The sequence below is a fragment of the Pseudorca crassidens genome, chromosome 9 (genome assembly GCF_039906515.1).
Source record: "Pseudorca crassidens isolate mPseCra1 chromosome 9, mPseCra1.hap1, whole genome shotgun sequence".
In the NCBI taxonomy this organism is placed as follows: Eukaryota; Metazoa; Chordata; class Mammalia; order Artiodactyla; family Delphinidae; genus Pseudorca; species Pseudorca crassidens.
In genome coordinates this window covers 37,734,390-37,748,747 of record NC_090304.1, presented here as the reverse complement: position 1 = coordinate 37,748,747, position 14,358 = coordinate 37,734,390, and the positions used below count along the sequence as shown (strand labels likewise).

The 14,358-nt window shown below is 37.7% G+C and overlaps 1 pseudogene; it reads left to right on the top strand.

Annotated features, from left to right (window-relative positions):
• The window catches only part of LOC137230377 (L-lactate dehydrogenase C chain-like), a 28,729-nt pseudogene that overhangs the window by 5,507 nt on the left and 8,864 nt on the right, over positions 1-14,358 (top strand).

Below are 14,358 nucleotides of genomic sequence, written 5' to 3'. Positions count from 1 at the left end.
ACGGGTTTGTGCCCCGGTCCGGGAAGATCCCACGTGCCGCGGAGCAGCTAGGCCCGTGAGCCATGGCCGCTGAGCCTGCACATCTGGAGCCTGTGCTCCGCAACGGGAGAGGCCACAACAGTGAGAGGCCCGCATACCGCAAAAAAAAAAACACAAAAAAACAAAACATTCCATTCTAATTGGAGAAAATTTGGTAAATACAAAAACACTATGAAGAAAATTTTAAATCTCGTCTGTTAATGGTTTTGTTTCTTTCCTTTTTTCATTTGTTTTTTACACAACTGACATATAAATGCTTTTTAAACTTGCCATTCAGTCTTATATATTTTCTCAAGGATATGCAGTCTTGAATAGTTTTGTAATATTACTGATACATTTATCTATATTCTTTAACCTGTTTTATTTATTTATTTATTTTTGACTGTGTGGGGTTCGTTGCTGTGCACAGGCTTTCTCTAGTTGCGATGAGCGGGGGCTACTCTTTGTTGCAGTACACGGGCTTCTCATTGCAGTGGCTTCTTTTGTTGCGGAGCACGGGCTCTAGGCTCGTGGGCTTCAGTAGTTGTGGCACGCGGGCTCTAGAGCGCAGGCTCAGTAGTTGTGGAGCGTGGGCTTAGTTGCTCCGTGGCATATGGGACCTTCCCGGACCAGGACTCGAACCCGTGTCCCCTGCATTGGCAGGCTGATTCTTAACCACTACGCCACCAAGGAAGTCCCTAACCTGTTTTTTTGATGTGTGTTTTTAGAGGATCATGTTTCAGGGTATAGTTTGAGGCTATAGAAGAGGAAATGGAGAGCTTAGCCCCATTAGCATTAGCATCATGTGTTGGTCAACTAAGAAGCCTTAGAGCATTAGGAAAAATAACTTTTATCATACACTGACGTATGTAGTATGCTTTTTTTTTTTTTTTTTTTTTTGGCCTCTCCCGTTGCGGAGCACAGGCTCCGGACGCTCAGGCACAGCGGCCATGGCTCACGGGCCCAGCCGCTTCGCGGCATGTGGGATCTTCCCGGACCGGGGCGCAAACCCGCGTCCCCTGCGTCGGCAGGCGGACTCTCAACCACTGCGCTACCAGGGAAGCCCTGTAGTGTGCTTTTTGGTAATGTGATTCAACAGATGTACTTTCTACTAGAATCCCTCTTATCTAACATGATTGGAACTGAAAGTGGTTACTTAATTTAAAAATGCCTGTTAGAAAGAACCATCATAAAATTTTATATTGACCTAAACATGTTAATGTACTTAGAACTTCATTTGCTGATTTTCTGATTGTAGGGCAAGGACTTTGAGTATGGCTCAGCTGATTGGAGTTTTGCAGTGTGTTTTTTATAGCACACCAGTAGTAATCATTTCTATTTCTTTAAAGTACTGTAATTAATTTAAAGATACTCATGAAGCAGTCTAATCACAAAATTCTATTAACTTTTTTTGGTTTTTCTCCATTTTTATTTCTCTCATACCTAAGAGGAAGATTTTTAAACAACCTTCTTTTAATATGTCTTTCTAAGGCATTCAACTTAATTTTCATAGTAACAATCATTAAAAAAATTAATTATGAAATACTTAAGATATAAAAAGTTTTAAGTATAACAAACATCAGTGTATCCAACACCCAGCAAAAGAAATAAAACATTACCAATTCACTTGATACATTCTGTGTGTTACATCTATTCATATCTCAATCCTGAATGTGGTGTTTACCTTTACCGTGTATTTCTTTCACCCTCATATTTTAGTGATTTACATCATATTATATAATTAATAGATATATCTGGCATAAATATATTTGGGTATAAGCGTGACAGATTCTTGATATGCAGCAACTCATGAGCAGAAGTATACAGATGTACTAGACAGAAGTCTGCTAGTTGAGAGTGTTCAGTGTGCCTTGGGTATCAGTATGTTTTACATCAGTTAATCTGTTGAGTTTATTGAGTGGAGTCAAGTTAAAAGAGCTACTCCTATATTAAAATGCTTTAAAAAATCATTCAGCCTTTAATTTCTAGTCATATGGCAGGATAAGTACCTGAATCAATCCTTTTAGTAAAGGGGAAGAAGTAAAATTATAAAAACATACTTTTTGATTTTATAAAAAAATCAAAAAGAAGATAAATATAAGAAGAGGGACAACATATAGAACTAAATAAGAGTTTAGCAAGGATGCCAGACACAAAATTATTAACTATTAATATTAACTATTAATAATATTAACTATTATTATTAAAAATCTATTCAAAAACAAGCAAAAATTTTTAAAGGTATTATTTGTTATCAAATATAGGAAGTACCTAGGAATAAATCTAACAAGACATGTATAAGAGCTTTTATGCAGAAAATAATACAGCCTCATTGAAAGATGTTAAATATCTAAATAAATGAAGAGATATGCCTTGTTCATAAAAGTCTCAATATTGTAAGATGTCTGTTCTTCCCATATTGATTATAGATTATATGCAATCACAGTCAAAACCCAACAAGTTTTATTGTTGTTGTTGTTGTACATAATAAACTAATTCCAAAATTCATTCAGAAATTCAAAGGTCCAAGAATAGACAAGATACTTTTTTAAAACATTGTTAAAAACACTTATTTTGATACAGTCTATCATAAATAAGTCAGTAGAGGCTCCACTCTGCCACAGATGCAGCTGTGCAGTGAGAACCCTGTGCCATCCAACTGGTAAATGTCTGAAAGATGTTCCATTTCACCTCCCAGGCAGAGTGCACACCTTCCATGCTCTTCCTGTCCATTGATCGCTTCCAAATCCAGTTGACCAAATAGTCCTTTATCCCCAAAGCAGGTTCACAACAGTAGATTCAGGCATTCTTCTCAAATCCCAGGTAAATCTTAAAAGGAACAGAGCTCCAGTGGATGGCAAAGTGCCCGCCCTTGAAGAGCTGCTGCAGCCTTTGCTCAGCTTCACCATGGCAACAGCCTGGGCTGCGCAGTCAAGAATACTCTTGAAAAAGAACAAGGTGGTGAGAACTTGCTTTACCAGATATCAAGACTTATTACAAAGCTACACTAATTAAGTGCAGAGACAAACAAAAGATCGTTATATAACACTGATCATATTGTAGATCAATGGGAAATTTGCAGACTTATAAATTCTTTTTCTTATGGCAATAGTTGTTTTTATGGAAAGAAATAAAATTGAACCCTTTCCTTTTTTTAAAAAAAAATATTTTTTTATTTATTTGGCTGCAACGGATCTTCGTTGCGGCATGCAGGATCTTTAGTTGCGGCATGTGGGATCTAGTGCCCTGACCAGAGCTCGAACCTGGGTCCCCTGCATTGGGAGCACAGAGTCTTAGCCACTGGACCACCAGGGAAGTCCCCTGAACCGTTTCTTGATAACACACACAATTCCAAATTGGTTAAAGACCGAAAATATGAAAGGCAAAACTTCAAAGCTTCTGTTTAGAAGATAACATAGAATATCTTTATGACCTCAGGATAGGGAAGAATTTATTAAACACAAGGGCACAAAAAGCATAAACAGTAAAGGAAAGAGTATAAAGTTTAGTGTTTATGTTCTTAAAAAGGCACTAAAAGAGTGAAGAGACAAAGTGTAAACTGAGAGAAAACATTTGCAACATAAACAACTGGCAAAGGAATTGTTTTCAGACTAAAAGTACTTGTGTAATAAATAAGATAAATATAGGTAGCCCAACAGAAAAATAGGAAACGACTTGAACATTTCACAAAAGAAGAAACTCGAATTGCCTATAAATATAGGAAAAGACAATCTCATTAGTAACCAAGAAAATAAAAAGTATATCAATATACCATTACACACCTATTAGATTGGCAAAAGTGTGATAATACTAAGTGTTTGTCAGGATGTGGAACAATAGGTTTTCTCATGCATGACATGTAGAAATGTATTATATTAAAACTATGTTTTTTTTTTAAGTTTGTCATTACCTGGTGAAGTTGAACATGAACATATCCCAAACCTAGAAATTGCACTCCTAGGTATATTCCCAAGAGAAATTTGTGTACATGTGCACTAAGATACATGTACAAGGATGTATAGTGTTGTCATTTGTAATAGCCCCAAACTGGAAATAATTCATTGTATAACAATACTAAGTTGATCAATTATGCACTGTAATATTACACAGCAATGAAAGTGAATGAACTAGAGGGACACACATTAACATGGATAAATGTCAGATAATAGTTATCTAAGTAATACATACCTTATGATTCAAAACAGATAAAAATATGTTATTTGAATATGAATAGGTAGTAAACCTTTTTAAGGTTTTAAGGTAGTATGAGACCAGAATCTGTTATTGTGGATCTAATGATCAAGTTAGGGGTATAAATACAACATAACCACAGGAAGATAACATAAGGCACTATAAATAAGGACTATGTGAGAATTATAGGCAGTAAGCGCTATAAAAATTCAGTGAAGTCAGAGTAGTATTTATGAATGATATAATTAGGGGATGCCTGGCAGAGGAATTGGTATTTGAAGAAGCCTTTGCTCCAGACCACTATGGTTTGCTGTCTCTGGGAGGACTGAGTTATATTTAGAAAGGAAAATAAATAACAGGTAAGGAGATGATGGCATTAACAGAATCAGGGTACCTGGAAAATCTGAAATAAAAATAAGACACAAAGCTAGTAAGTTAACTTGTTGGCAGATTGTGAAAAGACTTGATATTTTACACTGATATACACTTTAATTGAAGTTGTCGGACATAATATTTCAAATAGTTGATCTGAGCTATGGCGAGATGATTCTGGAGAAGTTGCGAGGCTTTTTGCCAGTTTATTCTCTAAAAGTCGAGGGGGGAGGAGGGAGAAAACGAGGGGCTGGGATAGAGAGTTACAGAGAGAGACACAGAGGTTGAGAGATTACTTTGGATTTCTGTGGTTAGATAAGACTTTATGGAAGATGATGTCAAGCAAGGTCTTTGAGCAAGAGTGAGTAGACTATGTATGCAGAGAGAGAAGAGAACTTCCTCCTGTAGATCTTTTTTTTTTTTTTTTTTTGCGGTAAGCGGGCCTCTCACTTTGTGGCCTCTCCCGTTGGGGAGCACAGGCTCCGGACGCGCAGGCTTAGCGGCCATGGCTCATGGGCCCAGCCGCTCCGCAGCATGTGGGATCTTCCCGGACCGGGGCACGAACCCGTGTCCCATGCATCGGCAGGCGGACTCTCAACCACTGCGCCACCAGGGAAGCCCTGTGTAGATCTTTTATTTGATACAAGGGAAAGATAATCTCTTAGATTAATGTGAAACTTGCCAGCCTAAGAAATGAAATTCTCTAAGTTTGTCTTTCTAATTAAAATCTTTACTGGGGCAGGAAAACCATTCAGATGTTTACGGTTTATAAATTGGATTAGAAAGATATAAGAATGATCATAGAGATGCAATAGTATGTTTAAAATCAAGCAAATTTCCTTTTCAAAAGAGCATAAAAATAAGTTTTTTTAAAATGGAGATGGCATATAGAGATTTTAGCTAATTTAGTTTTTGACATCCAAATAGAAAATAACTTCTAAGTATATGATAGTTTTTAAAAAGTCCAGTATGGGATAGTGAGCATTGTAACATATTGTCGTTGTTTTTTTTTTTTTTAATTTACTTATGTTTTAAAATTTTTGGCTGCGTTGGGTCTTCGTTGCTGCGCGTGGGCTTTCTCTAGTTTCAGTGAGTGTGGGCTACTCTTCGTTGCGGTGCGTGGGCTTCTCATTGTGGTGGCTTCTCTTATTGTGGAGCACGGGCTCTAGGTGCACGGGCCTCAGTAGTTGTGGCTCGCGAGTTCTAGAGCACAGGCTCAGTAGTTGTGGCGCACAGGCTTAGTTGTTCTGCAGCATGTGGGATCTTTCCGGACCAGGGCTCGAACCCGTGTCCCCTGCATTGGCAGGCAGATTCTCAACCACTGCGCCACCAGGAAAGCCCCTGTCATTGGGTTTAATAGGTGAAACATTTTACAACTGGTCATCAGATTTAGAAGGTAATTAATTTTCTTGTGTGAATCAAGAACTTGTTTATGATCTCAAATACATAAACAAGTTATAATAATTTTAAGTAAATAATGTAAGTAAATACATTCTCACTCTTCGAATCATGAAACACACATAAATTCTCAGAGTTCTAAGCTTCTGATTCATATGGTATTTCTAAAAATCCAGAGAGCTGACTTGCAGTGCCTCAGGCCTTAATAACAAATGAGAATGTGGGCTAAAAGCCATGGTAGGTTCTGTTATTATTTTTATTTTAAAAAGCCATGTGAACATTGGTAAATCATAGTAACAAAATTTCCTTCAGATTATACAAGATAACATTACTATATGCAAAATTTGTTCATCTGCAAATGCCAGACATGAAGGTAGTACTTTAATACCATCATCATACAATAGACTTTTAAAGAATTAAAGCACAGTGATTATGGCAGTCTTGACCAAATAGTTTCTTTTGTTTCCTTCTTTAGATTACAGTATATCTGCAAATTCCAAATTAGTTATTGTTACAGCAGGTGCACGGCAGCAGGAAGGAGAAAGTTGCCTTGACCTGGTCCAACGTAATGTGAATATCATGAAATCAATCATTCCTGCCATAGTCCAAAATAGTCCTGACTGTAAGATGCTTATTGTTTCAAATCCAGGTGAGTCCCTTCTACTCCGTTTACCTGCATAAGGATGATATTTCCATACCATTCCTTTTTTTTTCTTTTTAAAACAATGTCATTTAGGTAAATTTATGACAATAAACCGCGCCCATCCAAATACACAATACTTTGTTTTTTTCCAGCTTTACTGATATATAATTGACGTATAACATGTAAGTTTAATGCATATAACGTGGTTATTTGTGGTGGGAACACCACAAAAGAAAGGAGAGAGAAGATTCACTAAGAGAAGATTTACTCTCTTAGCAACTTTCAAGTATATATATAAAATATAGTAGTGTTAACTATAGCCAACATTAGATCCTCAGAACTTATTCATCTTACATCTGGAAGTTTATATCCTTTGACCAACATCTCCCCATTTCTCCTTTCCCCTAGCCTCTGGCAACCACCATTCTATTCTCTCTTTCTATGAGTCTGGCTTTTTTAGTTTCCACATATGTGATATCATACAGTAATTTTTTTCTCTGTCAGACTTATTTCACTTAGCATAAGGCCTTCAAGGTCCATCTATGTCACAAATGGCAAAATTTCCTTCTTTTTTGTAGCTGAATATTCCATTGTATATCTATATACCACATCTTCTTTAGACATTTATCTGTAGATGGACATCAAGGTTGTTTTCATATCTTGGCTATTGTGAATAATGCTGAAGTGAATATGGGAGTGTTGGTATCTCTTTGAGATACTGAATTCATTTCCTGTGGATATATGCCCCAAAGTGGGATTGCTAGGTCATATGGTAGTTCTATTTTTAATTTTTTTGAGGAACCTCCATACTGTTTTCCATAGTGGTTGTAGCAATTTACATTCCCACAGGCAGTGCACGAGTGTTCCCTTTTCTTCACATCCTCGCCAACATGTGTCCTCTTGGTGATAGCCATTCTAACAGGTGTCAGGTGATATCTCACTGTGGTTTTCATTTGTATTTCCCAGATGATTAGTGAAGTTGAGCATCTTTTCATGCACCTGTTAACCATTTGTATGTTTTCTTTGGAAAAATGTCTGTTTGGTTCCTCTGCCCTTTTTTTTTTTTCCGGTACGCGGGCCTCTCACTATTGTGGCCTCTCCCGTTGCGGAGCACAGGCTCTGGACGCGCAGGCTCAGCGTCCATGGCTCATGGGCCCAGCTGCTCCGCGGCATGTGGGATCTTCCTGGACCGGGGCACGAACCCGTGTCCCCTGCATTGGCAGGCGGACTCTCAACCACTGCAACACCGAGGAAGCCCCCTCTGCCCATTTTTAAATCGGAATTTTTGGTATTGAGTTGTATGAGTTCCTTAGATGTTTTGAATATTAACCCCTTATAAGATACATGGTTTGCAAATATTTTTTTTTGTTTGATATAGTCCCAGTCATTTATTTTGCTTTTGTTGCTTGTGCTTTTGGTGTCATATCCAAAAAAATCATTGCCAAGACCAATGTCAAGGAGTTTTTCCCCTACATTTTCTTCTAGGAGTTTTACACTTTCAGGCTTCTGTTTAAAGCTTTAATCCATTTTGAGTTGATTTTTGTGAGCAGCATAAGATATGGGTCCAGTTTCATTCCTCTGCATGTGATTATTCAGTTTCCCAACACCATTCATTGTAAAGACTGTATTTTTCCACTGAGTATTTTTGGCTCCCTTGTCAAATATCTGTTGACAGTATCTGCAAGGGCTTATTTCTAGGCTCTCGATTCTGTTTCATTGGTCTATATGTCTGTTTTTATTCCAGTACTATACTGCTTTGATTACTATAGCTTTGTAATATAGTTTGAAGTCAGGCAGTGTGATGCCTCTAACTTTTTTCTTCTTTCTCAGGATTGCTTTGGCTATTTGGGGTCTTTTGTGGCCCCACATGAATTTTAGGATTGTTTTTTATATTTCTGTGAAAATGCCATTGGTATTTTAGATTGCATTGAATCTATGGAATGCTTTGGATAGTATGAACATTTTAACAATATTACTACTTCCAATCCATGAACATGGGATGTTTTTCCATTTATTTGTGTCTGCTTCATTTTTTTGCATCAAAGTCTTATAGTTTTGAGTGTGCAGATATTTAATCTCTTTGATTAAATTTATTCCTAAGTATCTATTGTTTTTGATATTATTGTGAATGGGATTGTTTTCTTTATTTGTTTTTCAGGTAATTTGTTGTTAGTGTATAGAAACACAACTGATTTCTGTATTTTGTATCCTGAAACTTCACTAAATGTACTGATTAGTTCTATTAGTTTTTGGTGGGGTCTTTAGGATTTTCTATAAATAAGGTCATATCATCTGTTATCAGAGACAGTTTTACTTCTTTTATTCTAATTTGGATACCTTTTCATTTTGGCTCCTGCCTTATTGCTCTGGCTAGGACTTTTCAGTACTGTGTTGAATAGGAGTGGTGAGAGTGGGAACACTTGTCTTGTTGCTGATCTTAGAGGAACAGCTTTCAGGTTTTCACCTTTGAGTATGTTAGTTGTTGGCTTGTTATATATGGCTTTTATTATGTTTAGGTACATTCCTTCTCTACCCACTTTGTTGATGTGATATTGACATGAACAGATATTGAATTTTGGTAATTGCTTTTTCTGCATCTATTGCGATGATAATAAAATTTTTATTTTTATTCTGTTAATGTGGTATATCACATTTATTGATTTGCATATGTTAAAACATCCTTACATCCCAGGGATAAATCCCACTTGATCATGATTTATGATCCTTTCAATATATTGTTGAATTTGGTTTGCTAATATTTTGTTGAGAATTTTTGCATCTGTATTCATCAGGGAAATTGGCCTGTATTTTTCCTGTAGCAGCCTTATCTGGTTTTGGTATTAGAGTAATGTTGGTCTCATAAAATGAGTGTGGGAGTTTTCCCTACTCTTCAATTTTGAGGAAGAGTTTGAGAAGGATTGGCATTAATTCTTTAACAGTTTGGTAGGTTCACCAGGGAAGCCATCTGGTCCTGGACTTCTCTTTGTTGGGAGATTTTTGATTACTGATTCAATCTCTTTACTCATTATTGGTCTGTTCATTTATTCTATTTCTTCATTATGTAGTGTTGGTAGGTTTATGTTTCTAGGAATTTATCCATTTCCTCTAGGGTGTCCAATTTGTTGGCATATAATTGTTCATAGTAGTGTCGTGATCCTTTGTATTTGTGTGGTATTAGTCGTAAGGTCTCTGTTTTCATTTCTGATTTTATTTGAGTCTTCGCTCTTTTTTCCTTAGTCTAGTTTGTCAATTTTAACTTTTCAAAAAACCAGGTGTTAGTTTCATTGACCTTTTCTATTGTCCTTTTAGTCTCTGTTTAATTTATCTCCACTCTGATCTTTGTTATCTCCTTCCTTCTGCTAACTTTGGACTTGGTTTGTTCTTCTATTACTGGGTCCTTGAGGTTGTTTATTTGAGGTCTTTCTTTTTTCTTAATGTAGGCATTTAATGCTGTATAGACTTCCCTCTCCGAACTGCTCTTGCTTCATCCCGTAAGTTTTCGTATGTTGTGTTTCCATTTTCATTTGTTTCAAGATATTTTAAAATTTCCCTTTTGATTTCTTCTTTGACTCTTTGGTTGTTCAGGTGTGTGTTGTTTAATTTCCATATATTTTTGAACTTTCCAGTTTCCCTCCTGTTAATTTCTAGTTTTGTAACATTGTGTTTGGAAAAGATACTTGGTATGTTTTTGTTTTTGTTTTTTTTGCGGTACACGGGCCTCTCTCTGTTGTGGCCTCTCCCGTTGTGGAGCACAGGCTCCGGACGCGCAGGCTCAGCAGCCATGGCTCACGGGCCCAGCCGCTCCGCGGCATGTGGGATCTTCCCGGACTGGGGCATGAACCCCTGTCCTTTGCATCGGCAGGCGGACTCTCAACCACTGTGCCACCAGGGAAGCCCTGGGATCCATTTTTTTTTTGGATCCATTTTTATTGTACAGTCAATGACCTCTCCAGATTTGGTAAAATAATCCTTTAGGTCCTTTTTGCTGGTATCCCAGCTCAGGCCACCAGTGAACAGTCTTCCTGCATCCTCCTTGTTCTTGCTGACATTTATCTAGTAGCCCTCCGTGCCGTTCTGGTTGCCAGCCTGGGGCGCCGTGCTTCCGCCTTCAGCACCCACCGTGCCCCCAGTGCCGGCTGGCCACTTGCCTTCAGTGGTGGCCTTGTGTCCGTTGTCGGTGGCGCCCATTGTCTCCATGGGCTGCTCCTCATCCGCTTCCGACATGCTAGGCCGTGGCGTACGGCTGCAACCCAGAAGCTTGCCCGGGCCCGTGTGGTGCCTCCGCCTCTAGTTTTTTTCTTATAGTGACTTTGTCTGGCCTTGGTAAATGGGTAATGCTTAGAATCAGTAATAATGGCTCCACTTTCATTTCTGATTTTAGTAATTTGAGTCTTCTCTCTTTTTTCTTAATTCATCTAGCTAAAAGTTGTCAATTTGTTGATCTTTTCAAAGAGCCATTGATTTTTTTTCTATTGTTTTTCCATTCTCTATTTTGTTATTTCTGATCTTCATTATTTACTTCCATTTGCTAGATTTGGGTTTAATTTGTTCTTTTTTTTCTAGTTCCTTAAGTTGTAATGTTAGTTTGACATCTTTCGTGTTTTTTAATGTAAGCATATATGGCTATAAGTTTACCCTTTAGCACTGCTTTTTCTCTGACCAATAAGTTTTATGTTATGTCTTCATTTTCATTCATCTCTAAGTATTTCCTAATTTCCATTGTGCTTTCTTCTTTGATCCATTAGGTTGTTATAGAGTGTGCTTTTTAATTTCCACAGATTTGTGAATTTTCCAGTGTTACTTCTGTTATTGATTTCTAAATTCACCTCAGAGAGTTGTTTCAGAGAATATACCTTGTATGATGCCTGTCTTTTTATATCTGTTGAGACTTAATTTGTGGCATAACGTATGGTCTATTCTCGAAAATATCCTATGTGCACTTGAGGAGAATGTACATGCTGTTATTGTTGGGTAAAGGGTTCCATTTGTCTGTTAGATCTAGTTGGTCTGTGGTGTTGAATTCTCTATTTCCTTACTTACCTTCTGTTTGATTGATCTATCCATTATTGAAAGTTGGGTATTGAAGTCTTCAATTATTATTGTAGAACTGTCTATTTCTCCCTTCAGTTTTTGCTTCATGTATTTTGATGGTCTGCTATTAGATGCATACATGTTTATAATTATTGTTTTATTTTCTTTCATTTTCTTTATTGAACCTCTAATTAGTATGTAATGTCCTTCTTTGCCTACTGTAAACTTTTTTGATTTGAAGTCTATTTTATCTGACATTAGTATAGCCACCCCTGCTCCCTTTTGGTTACTATTTGCATAAAATATCTTCCTCCATTCTGTCACTTTTAATCTCTTTGTGTCTTTGGCTTTAAAGTAAGTTTCATGTTGACAGCATGTACTTGGCTTCTGTGTTTTGATCCATTATGTCAGTCTCTTTTGATTGTAGAGTGTAATTTGTTTACATTTAAAGTAATTACTGATAATGGGAGCTTCTGTCATTGTGCTATTTGTTTTCTATATGCCTTAGAGCTTCTTGTTTCTCATTTCCTGCATTACTGTCTTCTTTTGTGTTTATTTTTTGTAGTGAAATATTTAAATTCCTGTCTCATTTTCTTTTGTATATATCCTATAGCTATTATAGCTGTTTTCATTTTGGTTGCCATGGAGGATTACCTTTAGCACCCTAAAGTTATAATACTCTTATTTGAATTTCTACCAGCTTAACTTCAATAACATACAAAACCTCTGCTTCTTCATAGTTCCATCCTCACCCCTTTTGATTGTTGATGTCACAAAATTGCATCTTTGCACACTGTTTGCCCCAAAATATAAACTAATAATTATTTTAAATGCAATTGTTTCTTTTTTTTTTTTTTTTTTTTTTGCAGTATGCGGGCCTCTCACTGTTGTGGCCTCTCCCGTTGTGGAGCACAGGCTCCGGACGTGCAGGCTCAGCGGCCATGGCTCACGGGCCCAGCCGCTCCACGGCATGTGGGATCTTCCCAGACCGGGGCACGAACCCGTGTCCCCCGCATCGGCAGGCGGACTCTCAACCACTGCGCCACCAGGGAAGCCCAAAATGCAATTGTTTCTTAAATTTGAAAATGGGAGTTACATACCAAAGTCACAGTAATACTAGCTTTTAGACTAATTTTTTTAATGTATTAGTCTCTTAAATTATGCAGAAAATAAAAAGTGTAAGTATAAACCATTGTTACAATATTACTAGCTTTTATAACTGCCCATGCATTTACCTTTATTGAGATCTTTATTTTTTCACATGGCTTCAAGTTATTGTTTATTTCATCCTGCAGGACTGCCTTGAGTATTTCTTGCAGGACTGGTCTAGTAGTGAAGAACTCCCTAAGCTTTAGTTTCTTTGGCAAAGTCTTAATTTTTCCCTCACTTTTGAAGAACAGTTTTGCCGGTATAAGACATGATTCTTGGTTGACAGTTGTTTTCTTTTTATCACTTTAAATATATCTGCCCAGTACCTTCTGGCCTCCAAAGTTTCTGGTGAGAAATCTGCTGATGATCTTGTTTTTCACTTTTCTTCAGTCTTTTTTCTTTCTGTTCCTGAGTCAGTAATTTCCATTGTCCTATCTTCACGTTTGCTGATTCTGTCTTCTGCCTGCTCAAATCTGCTTCTTAGTCCATCTAGTGATTTTTTTCATTTCAGTTATTGTGCTTTTCAGCTCTAGAATTTTGGGGGTGGGGGTTCTTTTTAGGTTTTATATTTCTTTATTGATATTTCCGTTTTGTTCACTCATCATTTTCTTGACTTTCTCTACCTCTTCCTTTAGTTCTTTGAGTATCTTTAAGACAGTTGTTTTAAAGTCTTTATCTAGTATATCTGCCATCAGTTTCTTTTCCCTCCAGGGACAGTTTCTGTTGATTCATTTTTTCCTTTGAATGGGCCATACTTTTATATTTCTTTGTGTGCCTTGTGATTTGTTGTTGTTGTTGCTGTTGTTGAAAACTGGATGTTTGAATCTAGTAATATATGACAACGTTATCAGATTCTATCCCTTCCCCAGGGTTTTTGTTGTTATTGTTATCGCTTTTGTTTTTTGATTGTTGAAGGCTGTTTCTGTACCAAGGACCAACCTGAGGTGTACTCTTAAGGTCTTTGAGGTTTTTTTTTTTTTTTTTTTGTGGTACCTCACGGGCCCAGCCGCTTCGTGGCATGTGGGATCTTCCCAGACCGGGGCACGAACCCGTGTCCCCTGCATCGGCAGGCGGACTCTCAACCACTGTGCCACCAGGGAAGCCCCTTTGAGTTTTTTTCTAGGCCTGTGCTTTTCCCTGGGCATACGTGGTTACTTTCTAATTTCCCCCAAATATGTCACTGCTTTTGTATGTTCTGGTCTTTAATGTCTGGCTCCCATGAGGGGAAAAAGAAATACTAAGGGAAGGGGGAAAGGGTGCCTGCCCTTTACATTCCTTGGAGGTTACTTTAGCCAGAGGGGGAGAGGCTTGCAACAGTAGTGGGGAGGTGCAACAACAATGGCTTTGCTCTCTTTGTCTACCCCTCTGTCATCAGAAGCAGTAATCAGTCATTAGAGAACAGATCTCTGATATTTGGAGGAAAGGGTGCTTTTCACAGGCTGTGCACAGACTGCTTTCCGTACATGTAAACAGCCCTGCTACTCTGCTAAGGGCTGAAATTGGCTGAAACTAACCACAGTTTAACATACAAACCTTCCCCTAGAAATTTCAAGCTT